The sequence below is a fragment of the Cervus canadensis genome, chromosome 21 (assembly GCF_019320065.1).
Source record: "Cervus canadensis isolate Bull #8, Minnesota chromosome 21, ASM1932006v1, whole genome shotgun sequence".
NCBI classification, from domain to species: Eukaryota; Metazoa; Chordata; class Mammalia; order Artiodactyla; family Cervidae; genus Cervus; species Cervus canadensis.
In genome coordinates, this window is record NC_057406.1 from 9,116,930 (window position 1) to 9,131,772 (window position 14,843).

A 14,843-nucleotide genomic window follows, 5' to 3' on the forward strand; every position below is an offset into this window, starting at 1 on the left:
CAACAGCAACTGATTCCAGTTTGAAGTCTTTCCAACACCTGCAGAACCAGCCTGATCACACCCCACACGCACACCCCAGAGACACTAGCCAGCTTATGCCCCTCCTTACAAGCTGGGTTTTCAAACCCGTGGGGTGCCTCCTCCAAGCTGAAGGGACACCTGGATCAGCTTGACTTTATCCCTTCCATTAGAGGTCTGAGTTTCATCTTTATGGACCCCCTCCTCAAAGTCACTAAATTTTAATAAATCCAACACTGTCCTTTTGTTTCCCCAATCCTAGGAGTGGTAAATGCATTCTAAAATTGCTAGCTGCAAATCTCAGAATTATCTTTTTATCCTTTCAGTTACCCAGTTAATGCCTTTGTAACTAGTTAACAATTCTTCCCATGAAATTCTCTCTGCTCAAATAACCAGTTTGTTTGTTTTTTTTTATTTCCTGAGTATATCCTGAATGTTATACAATTCACTCAATATATTTAATGGTTATAGGACTATTCGTGTTTTCTACATCCTCTTGAGTCAATATTAGTAAGATATATTTTTCTAGGCATTTGTCCAATATAAAGTTCCAAATATATTGGTATAATATCCCACTGTTATCTTATGGATATCTGCAATGTATGGAATTATGTCCTCCTTATTTCATTCTGGATATTATTATATTATTCATACCTTACTGCTTTCTCTTGATCAATCCTAGTAGAAGGTTACCAAGTTCAGGTACCTGGCGGGCTATGGTCCATAAGGTTGCAAAGAGCTGGACACGACTGAGCACACACACATGCACCTATTTTCTATTGTATGAAATTAAGGCTTTAAATTACCTTCTAAATACTATTTTAATTGAATGCCACAATTTTTAATATGTGATATTTTCATATTATCTTTCTGTTTAACATTATACTTCATCTTTGACTAAAGGATTATATAAATCCTTTACATAAGGATTTATAAGATGTGAGCATCTTAACTTCCAACTACATTAATAATCTATTATCTTTTTGTTGATTTATAACTTGTCCACTATAATCTCAGAAAGTGATCTGTATAATTTTCATCTTTGATGTTTGTTGAGCCTTGTTTTATAGCATAACATATGGTTAATTTTCACTAATGTTCCAAGCCAATGAAAAATAGACACATTGGGCTTTATCTAAATTTAAAACTTTTGTATTTCAAAGGACACTATCAAGAAAGTGAAAAGACAACCCACAGAACAGGAGAAAATATTTGCAAATCATCTATCTGAAGCTATTGTCTCTCAGCTCTGAAATCAACATTCTATACTCTGCTTTGTCCAGTATCAAGAATGTGTAGAGTTCTTACAACTCAACAGCAGAAAGACAAGTAATACAATTTTTTAAATGACCAGAGAAGTTGAAAAGACATTTTCCCAAATGGCCAATAAGCACTTGAAAAGATGCTCAACGTCATTAGTCATTGTCACTATTGTTTAGTCGCTAAGTCATGTCCAACTATTTTGTGACCCCCCTGGACTGTAGTCTGCCAGGTTCCTCTCTGTTCGTGGGATTTCCCAGGCAAGAATATTGCTGTGGGTTGCCATTTCCTTCTCCAGGGGATCATTCTGACCTAGGGATTGAATCCATGTCTCCTGTATTGGTAGGCGGATTTTTTCTCTGGAGCCACCAAATCAAATCACAATAAGATATTATTTCACACCCACTGGGATGTCTATAATCCAAGACAGACAATAGCAAGTGTCAGGGAGCATACAGAGAAATCGAAATTCTTGTATATTTTTGATGGGTATGTAAAATGGTTCAGGCATTGTGGAAGATGGCTTTGCAGTTAGCGCCTCAAAAAATTAAATATAGAATTACCACATGACTCTGCAATTCTACTCCAAGGCATATACCCCAAAGAACTGAAAATAAGTATTCAAACAGACATATGTAGTCAAACAAATATGAATTCATGTTATAGTAGCACTATTCACAATAGCCAAAAAATGGAAATAACTCAAATATCCATGGGTAAATTGTAGTATATGCATACAATGGAATATTATCAATATTCAGTCATAAAATAGAATGAAATATTGATACATGCTACAACATGGATGAATCTAAAAACATTATCTTGAGAGAAACAAGCTAAACACAAAAAGTCACATGCTGTGTGATTACATTTATGTAAAATATTCAGAATGGGTAAATCCATGGAAGCAGAAAGCAGATTGGTGGTTACTAGGGGTTGGGAAGAGAGAATGGGGATAAACTGCTTAATGGATATGGGGTCTCCCTTTGAGGTGATGAAAATTTTTTGGAACTAGATAGAGGTAGAGGCTGGGCTTCCCAGGTCCCACTCATGGTAGAGAATCCATCTGCCCATGCAGGAGACATGAGACTTGGGTTTGATCCCTGGGTTGGGAAGATCCCCTGGAGGAGGGCATAGCAACTCACTCCAGTATTCTTGCCTAGAGAATCCCATGGACAGAGGAGACTGGTGGGCTACAGTCCGTAAGGTCACAGGGTCGGACACGACGGAAGCAACTTAGCCCACACACAGAGGTGAGGGTTGAACAACACTTAGTGAATGTACTCAATGCAACTGAATTGTTCATTTTCAATGATTAACTTAAAATAACTTGATTTAAAAAAGGACAGAAGACCTGAATAGACACTTTTTCAAGATACCTTTTACTCATACACTGCTGTATTGTCAATTATATCTCGATAAACTGGAATTTTAAAGATGCAAGTGAGAAAAAATAAATAAATGATGACTTTTATGTATGTAAATTTCATGGCAATAAAAAAGGTGAGGGTTAGTCAGGTTTGATATCAAAACAACATCCAAGTTGGAAAGTAAACAAATGAAAAATATATACTGGGAAAATACCCAAAGAAAGCAGGTGTACATATTTTAATATTCAGAGAGGAAAAGAGACTTCAGGCCAAAAATAGCTAATGACAAAGTGAGTCACTTTATCTTTGATGCAAGTGACACCATTTTCCTCAGGAAGATAGAAAAATTCTAACCTTCATTTCCAACATCGCTTCAAAGTATATAAACAAAAAAATGAAAAAAAATCACAAATAGAAATTGACAAATCACTGTCAGAGTGAATCATTTTTACACAGTTTTCTCCATCAATCATGAATTAATTCACTTAACAAATAATTTTTTGAGTTACTACTGTGTGCCAGGCACAATTCTTAGCAACTCCTAATATAGAAGAGAGTGATCAAGTCCTTTGTAAATAACAGCAGTTTTGGTCTTTGTATTCCAATTTTATGCTTTTTATTCATTTTTCCTGGCTCTACTGTATTTTAATGCCGAATAAAAATGGTGGAAGCAGGCATCTTTGCCTTTTTCCTGATCTTAACATTTTATCATTTACTAACATGTTTAATTAGATTTTTTTTTAAATCTTTGATTTAAGAGAATTTCTTTCTGTTCCTAGTTTGCTTGGAATTTTTAAAAAATCATAAATGGAAGTTGAATTTTATCAGACATCTTTTCTGCATTTGTGGAGATGCTCATGTGGTTTTTCTCCTTTTATCTATTAATGGGATGAATTATACTGCTTGATTTTCCAAAGCATTCCTGGCACAAACCCAGCTTGATCATGATGCATTATCTTTTGTATGTATTGTTGGATTTGATTTGCTGACATTTTGTTTAAGAAAAAGATTAGCCTGTATTTCCCTTTCTCCAGCCGTCTTTGGTTTGGATACCAAGATTCAGCCAACCTCATAAAGAATGAGTTAGGAAGTATTGGGGATTGTTTTTTCTGTTCTCTGGAAGAGTTTGTGTTAGACTGAAGTTATTAAGTCTTTAAATGTTTGGTAGAACTCCTGTTTTTTTAAGTTCAGTTCTGACACTCTTTTTATAAGATCCATTTATGTATTCATTTGATTTTATAGTTTTGGTGGCAGTGGGTCTTCGTTGCTGTGCACGGTCTTTCTCTAGTTGTGGAGAGTGGGGCCTACGCTTCGTTGCAGTGTGCAGGCTTTTCATTGCATTGGCTTTTCCCGTTGCAGAGAGGAGGCTCTGGGCATCCAGGCTTCAGAAGCTGCTGCACATGGGCTTTGTTGCACCACAGCATGTGGAATCTTCCCAGACCAGAGATCAAACCGGTGTCCCTTGCGTTGCAAGGAGGATTCTTAACCACTGGACCAGGAAGGAAGCCTTCTGATACTCTTTGATATAAAGATGTTTGGTCACCAATTCAATTTTTAAAATGGTTATAGCATTGTTCACATTTGAAATCTCTCTGGAGCCAAAGTTTATTACTGGTAAAAAGTTGTGCACACTCAAAGTTTTCAAAATTTAATTTGATTTAAATTTTCCAAATGATTGGCCAAAAAACGCTCTTAATAGTCTCTTGATATATTTTAAATGTTTTCTCTGTCTGGGGCCGTGTTTCCTTTCAATTCCTCTCGATAGTTTTTGGGTGCCACCTCTCTGTTTCCTATTTAGGCTGGCCAGAGGTTTGCCTGTTTTCTTACTCTTTTCAAAGAACCAGAATTTGGTGTCATTAGTCACATGTACCTTATGGATGTTTTCTGTTTCATTTATGTCTATTCTTATCTTTTACATTTCCTTCTTCGTAATTCCTTTGAGTTTATTCAGCTGTTCTCTTGCTAACTTCTTGTGTTGAATGTTTGGTTATTGATTTTCGGCCTTTTTATCTCACAGAGGCCTCCCACATGTTCTAATGTGTGGAATTTTCCTTATCATTCACTTCTAAGCATATTCAAAATTTTATTATGCTCTCTTTTTATCCATGAATTACTTACAGAGGGTTTTTATTTCTATGTTTTTTGTTACTAACTTTGTCCTGAATTATGTGGTGGTCAGAAAATGTCATTTGTTCAATCCAACTTTTTGTCATTAACCAAATATTCCTTTTTGATGAGCTAAATGGTCAATTTGCATAAATGTTCCAGGTGTGCTTGAAAAGAATGTCACATCACCAGCTACTTGGTGAAATGTTCTAGAAATTGCCATGAAGTGACACTTGTAATTCCATAATTCCCATCTTCTCTATCCTCACCCATTTTGGGGGATGAAGGGCTGCTTGCTCCATCCAAGTGAGGTATGTCAGACAGAGTGAGGGGGCACTGGTAAGAAGAGAAGTCAAAAAGCCCAGCTGAATTCACCACACGACCAGGAACCAATCAGACAATCCAGAAGGTAGAACATTCTACAGGACAATAGCTTAGTCCCCTCGATTCATGTTAGGAAAATAGGAATTGTTCTAAATTTATAAAGATTTACGGATGTAAGTAGATTGGGCCCTGGGTCCTAATTTAGAAAACCAGCTATAAAGGATATTTGGGGGATAATTGATCTGGGCCTCTCTAAAGCTTGAGGCCCCCGCCTTGCCCAGGACCAAGGGCATCCAAGTGTCCTGCCTTTCCAGATGGCCAGTGTATTGATCGTGCCAGAGGAAGGCTGACATCATCATCAACCTATTCCAATGATGATATAAGCTCCAGTTGCCATGATAACAAAATATGGTCCCTAGCACTGGGAGAGTGTCTGGAATATGATAGGAGCTTGAAAATACTGTTTTAAATGATTTACCAGTGGATTTTAGAAACGGACTGTTCTTGCTGGGTAGGTTCTCTCTTAGGTCTCTTGATTGGGGCGATGGTTTCACAGGTTTATGCAAAACTCACTGACTGTATACTTTAAATATGTAAGTTTATTATAGGTTAATTATATATCATTAAGCTGATTTCATTTTTAAAAGTATCTATTTATTTTGGCTGCACTGGGTCCTAGTTGCGGCATATGAGATCTAGTTCCCTGACCAGGGATCAAACCCAGGCCCCCTGCATTGGGAATGCCAGATCTTATCTTCTGGATCAACAAGGAAGCCCCAATAAAGCTGTTTTTAAAAAGAATAAATGAGTATTGTTTTAAACCACTGAGTTTTGGGATGCTTTATTTGATTCAAAGGCTTACTGATACATCTCCATTGTTTTATGTTTTGCTAAAACATTTCCCATCTCATCAGAATGAGAAGAAAGGGCCATTTCCCAAAATGTAGAGTTCAGTTTATCAAGGCTAACAGAATAGATATGTCTGAATAGCAGACATCAAACCCATGGGACATGAGTGTGCCTAAGTCGTAATGGGATTTTAGGCTCTGAAACCCGAATCATCTTTTAACTGCCCATGTGTTTGCTCAAGTCATGTCAGACTCTTTGTGATTCCATGGACTGTAGCCCACCAGGCTCCTCTGTCCATAGAATTTTCCAGGCAAGAATACTGGAGTGGGTTGCCATTGCCTACTCCAGGGGATCTTCCCGAGCCAGGGATCAGACCCATGTCTTTCACATCTCCTGCCTTGACAGGCGAATTCTTTGCCACTGTGCCACCTGGGAAGCCCAACTGCCCATGTAACCCTGGACAAATGACCTAATCTCACTGTGTTTCAGTTTCTTTATCTGTAAAATGGGAGAGTTAATAGCACCTACTTCAAGAGATGTTTGAATGGGATGAATTAATAGTGAAAAGCACGTGGAACTATTCCTGGCACAGAGTTGGCCTCCCATAAACGTTAGCTACTAATCTCATCAAACTCGAAGGACTTTAGACATTTTTATACATTTTAAGAGGCAGAATCATACAAAATCCAATCAATGATGTAGAAACTAAGGTCAGAATTACAAATTTCTATGAACAGAGGGAAGAATTAGGTAATGGTATGATTCAAGCCCAAGGAAATGGACCAAGAGCTCTGACATCACCCCACAAGGGAGATCTTGAGACATAAACACGTTTATAGATGCTTAAATGGCACGGGAGGATCACAGGTGAGAATCTTGGCTAAACGTCTCAGATGTTTATGTGACTTTGAATGGTTGAGTAGGTATCCTCAGAAATTGCTTAAGTACTTTTTACTCTCAGGAAAACTTAAGTACAGAAATGTAAAAAGAACAAAAACTGAAATGTTAATATTTTCATTTGAAGGCAGTTTTGCTGTTTTATATCCTTACAATGTTAAAGAGAACTTAGTTTATTAGAATAGATTGCCTTGTGATTCCAATTTAAAATATGTAATCTGGTAATTGATCTGCACTTAAGATTTTACTCTTTCATACACAGGACTAGATGGCTCATTGAACTTTAAAGTCGCCATAGTTTTAAGCTAAACGTGTTGAGTTTATAATTGCTTAATTACTTGATAAGATTTATCAGCCTATTCTACTTAAGAAGTTAAGCAAACATGTATGCTGGATAATGCAATATGAAATGTTTAAAGGAGTTAAGTTTGTAAATGAGACCAAAATTAACAAACCTTCTTAAAAGTGATAGCTAAACTTTGCTAGACCTCTAATTAAAATAATAAATTATTAATATGTAAGCCAAAATTAAGAGCTTAAGGATGAATTACTGTTTTTCCTTTTGTGTATAACTTTAATAAATTGAATATTCATTTTTAAAAAGCTGAACAAACCCCTAAATAATCTTTTCAGCACACAAAAGCTCCTTTTAAGGGCATCCAAAAACTCATATTAATGTGTATATGTGTGTATGGGTTTGAGTTGTTTGAGACAGTCTCATCACCTCTTGGGGCGTCCCTGGTAGCTCAGTGATAAAGAAGCCACCTGCCAATGCAGGAGACACGTGTTCAGTCCTTGGGTCAGGAAGATCCCCTGGAGGAGGAAATGGCAACCCATTCCAGTATGCTTGCCTGGAAAATCCTATGCAGAGAGGAGCCTGGTGGGCTATAGTCCATGCGATCGCAAAGAGTTGGACACAACTGAGCATGCATGCATGCATGCATCACCTCTTACTTCTCTATCTTTGTGGGGTCAACAATAGGACCCATCCCAGCAGGCCCCTCAGCTGACCACCTGGCCCCCTACAATTCACACAGAAATTGCGCATGGGTGCCGACTCTGCCTGCTGCAAACACCCATCACCTGTTATGGGTCCCCTAGGACCCAGAGGACAAAATTGTTCCCAGCCCCCATGAGACTAAGATTGTGGTTCACAGTGTCTCCCAGAGGGATGTCCCACCTCTGAGAGATGGTGGCATGCAGACCTAACCTGAGGTGCCCCAGGCCTCCTGCTCCCTCCAGGGCTCAGAACAGGAAGATCAGGTACAAATTCTCTTTGGCAAAGTCCTCATGGGCCACCCCCTCCAGGTGAAGGCCTGTGCCTGACAGCAGGATTGCCCAGGTGGAAGAGCTGACCTTACAAATCAGGGTATGCACACAATACTAGAATGCTCTCTCAGCCCTGGAGGAACGCTGATGAATTTGGCTGGTGACAAAAGTCAGGGACGGCCTCCTTTAGCCGGGGATCTCCACCAGCATGACTGCTTCTAAATGACAAAATCAGGCCGACACATTCTTTTGTCCTCTGCTTGTGGTTTACCTGCTCACCTGAGAAATCACGCACCTGGGAAATCCCTCCCAGCGATGGCTGGGAGGCCTAGGTGTGTCCCCAAGTGCTGGAAATCCCCTTTCCCTCCCACCTTATCTGAGCTGCAGAGCTGGGTACAGTAGCTTTCTCTGCCAGGCATGCAACTTAGAGGCAGAGCTCAGTGAATCCATCAGAGGAATTCTTTCTAATTTAACCCCAAGAAGTTTATCTTTTAAAACAGGCCCCAGAACTGCTGTGTCACAGTAAGGTTTTGGTCTTTTTTTTTTTTTTTTTTTTTAAGATTGGTGTGTGTGTGGATAATTTTTAAAGTCTTAATTGAATTTGTTACAATATTGCATCAGTTTTAAGTTTTGTTTTTTTGGCCATGAGACATGTGGGATCTTAGTCCCCCAACCAGGGATCGAACCCACATCCCCTGCATCGGAAGGCAAAGTCTTAACCACTGGACTGCCAGAGAAGTCCCTGATTTTAGTTTTTATTAGCACCCACCCTGGAGACGCCAGGGCTTCCCTGGTGGCTCAGACTAAAGAATCTGCCTGCAATGCAGGATTCGATCCCTGGGTTGGGAAGATGTCCCCTGGAGGAGGAAATGGCAACCCACTCCAGTATTCTTGCCTGGAGAATCCCATGTACAGAGGAGCCTAGTGAGCTATACAGTCCATGGGGTCGCAGAGTTGGACATGATTGAGCAACCAACACTTCTTTTACTGTTGAGACCCCCGGGGAAGGACGGAGAAGGAAAGGCAAAGGTGATGGAACACAGTGAGTTCTCCTTCTCCGACCAGGTTAGCCAGCTCTAGGGTGACACTGGTCCCCACTGTGAGCAGAAATGGGGATGAAGCCAGGATGGTGGGGAGTGCAGGTAGCACTCTTCCAGCCTCTAACAGAGAGATGAGCAGCAACCAGCCTCTTCTGGGTCTCTCACTGGCCCACTGCTGGAGGGCGGGGGGTGTGGGAAGGACAAGTGACTTGGCAGATCTCTCAGGATGAAACCCAAGAAGCACTCGCCTCTTGCTTCTCTTCCTCCCAGGTGCATCCTCCCAGCACCACCTGTCAGGTTGCCCTCACCCTTCCTTGTAGTGAAAAAGAACTTGGAGAAATTAACATCTCCTCCCAAACAACTGAAAAGTATTTGAAAAGAGAAAAAAGTTTCCCAGCAAAACAGGAAGAGCAGGAAGAGGGCAAGTTTGCACAGAGCTGGCTCCATTCTGCTGGGAGAGGAAAGGGAACTGCTGGGAACTTTGCATTTCTTCCCATCTGTTTTGCATTCGCTAGAAGAGGGAGGGCTCACCAGGGCCAGGGGGCCCACAGGAGTGGAAATCATCCATGGATTCTATCTGTCATGGCTCAGGAGTCAGCTTCACCCTATCGTAGCCTGGACCATCTCTCCCCCATTCAGTCCTGCTGATCTTGCTGGGGACCACCAGCAATCAACAAGCCAGACAGCTGTTGAAGAGAGAAACAAATCCTTCTACTTTGGGGTGTCTTTGCAGAGAAGCTTAATGAACCAGCAGACCAGGGGAATAGCCTTCTCACCCTTGCTCATCTCTCTGTTAGAGGGTGCCCAAGCTTGGAGAGTCTTGACACAGCTCTCCCTTCTTAACCACAGTCTACTGCCTCCCTGGGCTTCCCTGGTGGCTCAGATGGTAAAGAATCTGCCTGCAATACAGGAGACCCGGGTTTGATCCCTGGGTCAGGAAGATCCCCTAGAGAAGGCGATGGCACCCCACTCCAATATTCGTGCCTGGAGAATCCCATGGACAGAAGAGCCTAACAGGCTATAGTCCATAGGATTACAAAGAGTTGGACATGACTGAGTGACTAACGCACACTCTGCCTTCCTGGACTTACATCCAGGAGGCTGGACTGGGGTTGATTGGAGAAGCAGTCATTGCTCAGTGCTCAGAACCTCTCCAACCACCCAAGGCTTTGCCCTACATCAGCCTCAACCTCGCTGTGCCATTGTTGCAGGAAGGGGGACCTCTTCCAGGGCCCGAAATTGGGCTCTTGTCTAACACTTGGAAATGAATTGTCCGAGGAGACACATGTGGTGACAAAGCAAGAGATTTTATTGGGAAAGGGCGCCTGGGCAGAGAGCTGTAGGGTAAGGAAACCCAGGAGAACTGCTCTGCCACATGGCTCGCAGTTTCGGGTTTTATGGTGATGGGATTAGTTTCTGGGTGGCCTTTGGCCAATCATTCTAATTCAGAGTCTTTCCCAGTGGTGAACGCTCAGCCAAGATGGATGCTAGCGAGAGGGATTCTGGGAAATGGACGGACACGCAGTGTCTCCTTTCGACCTTTCCCAAACTCCTTCGGTTGGTGGTGGCTTATTAGTTCCGTATTCCTTACCAGGATCTCCTGTCATAAAACAACTCATGGGAATGGTTACTATGGTGCCTGGCCAGGGTGGGCGGCTTCAATCAGTGTGCTTCCCCTAACACCATGACCCACCCATCTCCTCTCGCCATGAGCTCTCTCCTGGAGTTTCCTTACAGATCTGAGAACAATGCCCAAGCTCTCCTTTGGGGCCCATAAGACTCTGCACATGGGGCCTCTGCCTTCCTGGAAGACCTCAGTCTCCACTTCAGGCTCACAGACTTCCTTTGGTCCCTCAGATACACCAAGCATGTCCTTGCCTCAGGGCCTTTGCACCTGCTCTTCCTTCTGCTTGGAAAACTCTTCTCCCAGGTCTGTGTAGCTCCCTCCTTTTCCTTGTGCAGGACTCATCTCAGATCCAGCCCCTCAAAAGGCCTGCCCTAACCGCCCTAGCTGAGCACCCCGTCCACCTACTCTGTTCTTCCCTACCACACGATCTTAGTCTTGCATTGTTGTTTTTGTTCAGTCACTCAGTCGTGTCCGGCTCTTTGCAACCCCAGGGACTGCAGCACACCAGGCTTCCCTGTCCTTCACTGTCTCCTGGAGTTTGCTCAAACTCATGTCCATTGAGTTGGTGATGCCATCCAACCATCTCATCCTCTGTCATCCCCTTCTCCTCCTTCCTTCAATCTTTCCCAGCATCAGAGTCTTTTCCAATGAGATGGCTCTTCACAGCAGGTGGCCAAAGTACTGGAGCTGCAGTTTCAGCATCAGTCCTTCCGATGAATATTTAGGTTTGAATTCCTGAAGGATTGACTGATTTGATATCCTTGCTGTCCAAGGGACTCTCAAGAAGCTTCTCCAGCACCCCAGTTTGAAAGCATCAATTCTTTGATGCTCAACCTTCTTTATGGTCCAGCTCTCACATCTGTACATGAGTACTAGAAAAACCATAGCTTTGACTATACAGACCTTTGTCAGCAAAGTGATCTCTGCTTTTTAATATGCTGTCTAGATTTGTCATAGCTTTTCTCCCAAGGAGCAAATGTCTATTAATTTCATGGCAACAGTTACCATCTGCAGTGATTTTGGAGCCCAAGAAAATAAAGTCTGTCACTGTTTCCATTGTTTCCCCATCTATTTGCCATGAAGTGATGGGACTGGATGCCATGATCTTAGTTTTCTGAATGTTGAATTTTAAAACAACTTTTCCACTCTCCTCTTTAACCTTCATCAAGAGGCTCTTTAATTCCTCTTCTGCTTTCTGCTGTTAGGGTGGTGTCATCTGCATATCTGAGGTTATTAATATTTCTCCCAGCAATCTGGATTCCAGCTTGTGCTTCAGTCAGCCTGGCACTTCGCATGCCTGAAAATCATGCCCTTGTCTTGTGTGTTCCATGTCTGTAGCTACCTTCTTAACAATCTTCTGGAGGGTAGGGATCCATCTGTCTTTTCTCTGTCAAACCTCCAGCACCTAGAATAGTGCTGGGTACATTAGTGGCACTCAGTAATGTTAGTTGGTTGGCTGCCCAGTGTCAGGGAAGTGAGGGGGTATATGCAACTTGGCCCTTGGGGAGGTCATGCTTTATAGGAAGTGATAGCAAGTGACCAAACAGAACTCTTCTGTGCTATGAGAACTCTGCAGACACCCAAATGGGGCCAAGGGTGTCTAGCCAGTTCTACCTGGGGGAACAGAGACAGTTTCATACAGGAGGATAAATCAGGACTCTGTTTTGAAAGATATGTAGGTGCGTCCTAGATGAACTGAAGATACCAAAGTGTGAAAAAGCAGGGGCCATTCAGAAGACAGTGCGTGGTTCGATGAGGCCGAAGGAGGGGGTTGCGCAGGGTGAGGACAGGGAGTGAAGACCCCCGGGAGGGGCCCCTTCGCCATGAGGAAGAGCTCTCGTTGCCTTCTAGAGACAGCAAAGAGCCACTGGAGGGGTTTCTCCCTGTTGATATTTTAGCTTCTGCCAGTGTTGAAAAGTCTTAAAGGGAGGAATGACTGGGTCAGAGCTGCTTTTCCAAAAGATCCCTCTGCCAAAATTGGCGTTCCCTGTATCCCTTGCCCAATTATGACTGTATTCAGGCATATTTCCAAAAGTCTCTACTGGTCTCTTTCTAAAAATAGTTAGCCTTTCTCTGGGGGCACATAATTTCACAGTACAATACTTCGGAAGGCAGTACATGTGCTTCCATTCTTTGAGACTCGTATTGACACCTGACTGCAGATCCTCAGCTTCTTTGTCCGTAGTTTTGTTAAGTCAAATTACATCACATGATGGATCTCATCTGGTACCAGGAGGAGATGAGGGGCATCTAATGAATGTAGAACTTAACGCGTTATTCTCAATGGTGAAATAGAATGATAGTATCCACCTCATAGGATTATTTTGAGGAGTAAATTAGTTAATATCGTATGTAAAGCACTTGGAAGAGTCCTTGAAACACGATGATTGCTATACAAAGTGTTTGGTGTCCTCTTTGACCAATACAGTTTTAGTTTCTAGACCTGAGTTTAACTGGAAGAAAGGCTTGTAAGTATATACATTGTGTGTGTGTGTGTGTGTGTGTGTGTGTGTGTGTCTTCAGACTGGAGTATACACATACATACACCTCCACTGTCACACACATATTATGTGCCCAACAGAGTTCCAGGTGCCATATTTGTGTTATCTCGTTATCCTCGCAATAAAACTACAGGATGTGCTTATTATCACTCAATGTGTGTTCTCAGTCGCTCAGTGGTGTCCGACTCTTTGCGACCCCATGGACTGTAGCCCACCAGGCTCCTCTGTCCATGGGATTTTTCAGGCAAGAATACTGGAGTGGGTTGGCATTTCCTCCTCCAGGGTATCTTTCTGACCCAGGGATCAAACCCATGTCTCCTGTGTCTCCTGCACTGCAGGTGGCTTCTTTACCACTGAGCCACCTGGGAAGCCCTACAAGATAGGCATGAAGAAAACAGAAGCTCAGAGAAGTTGACAACTAAAAGTTGGCACAGATCACATCACATCTGTTTACACCTTCATCCCTCCATGCACCTTGGTTCCTGGAGGGTAGAAATCCCACCTCTTCCATGTTTGTGTTCCCTGAGTTCAACATGGGGAGGGAAGGGGACACCCAGAGAGTGTTTGCTGGGTCTGAATTCACACATATGTTATACGGTCAAACTTACTCTCAAAAATTCCTTCAATGGCCCACTCATGTGTCCAAGAAATATTTATTGAACACCTTATATGCAGAGTACATCATGAGAAACGCTGGGCTGGAGGAAGCACAAGCTGGGATCAAGGTTGCCGGGAGAAATATCAATAACCTCAGATATGCAGATGACACCACCCTTATGGCAGAAAGTGAAGAACTAAAGAGCCTCTTGATGAAAGTGAAAGAGGAGAGTGAAAAAGTTGGCTTAAAGCTCAACAGTCAGAAAACTAAGATCATGGCATCCGGCATGGCAAATAGATGGGGAAACAATGGAAACAGTGGCTGACTTTATTTTTCTGGGCTCCAAAATCACTGTAGATGATGATTGCAGCCCTAAAATTAAAAGACGCTTACTCCTTGGAAGGAAAGTTATGCCCAACCTAGACAGCGTGTTAAAAGGCAGAGACATCACTTTGTCAACAAAGGTCCATCTAGTCAAGGCTATGGTTTTTCCAGTAGTCAAGTATGGACGTGAGAGTTGAACTATAAAGAAAGCTGAGCACCGAATTGATGATTTTGAACTGTGGTGTTTGAGAAGACTCTTGAGAGTCCCTTGAACTGCAAGGAGATCCAACCAGTCCATCCTAAAGGAGATCAGTCTTGGGTGTTCATTGGAAGGACAGATGTTGAAGCTGAAACTACAATACTTTGGCCACCTGATGCAAAGAGCTGACTCATTTGAAAAGACCCTGATGCTGGGAAAGATTGAGGGTGGGTGGAGAAGGGGACGACAGAGGATGAGATGGTTGGATGGCATCACCGACTCAATGGACAAGGGTTTGGGTGGACTCCGGGAGTTGGTGATGGACAGGGAGGCCTGGCGTGCTGTGGTTCATGGGTTCACAAAGAGTTGGACACAATTGAGCAACTGAACTGAACTGAACTGAACTGAACTGAGGTGTCAGACTGTGGAAGAGGTGGGAGGGACTTTCTCTCACAGAAGCT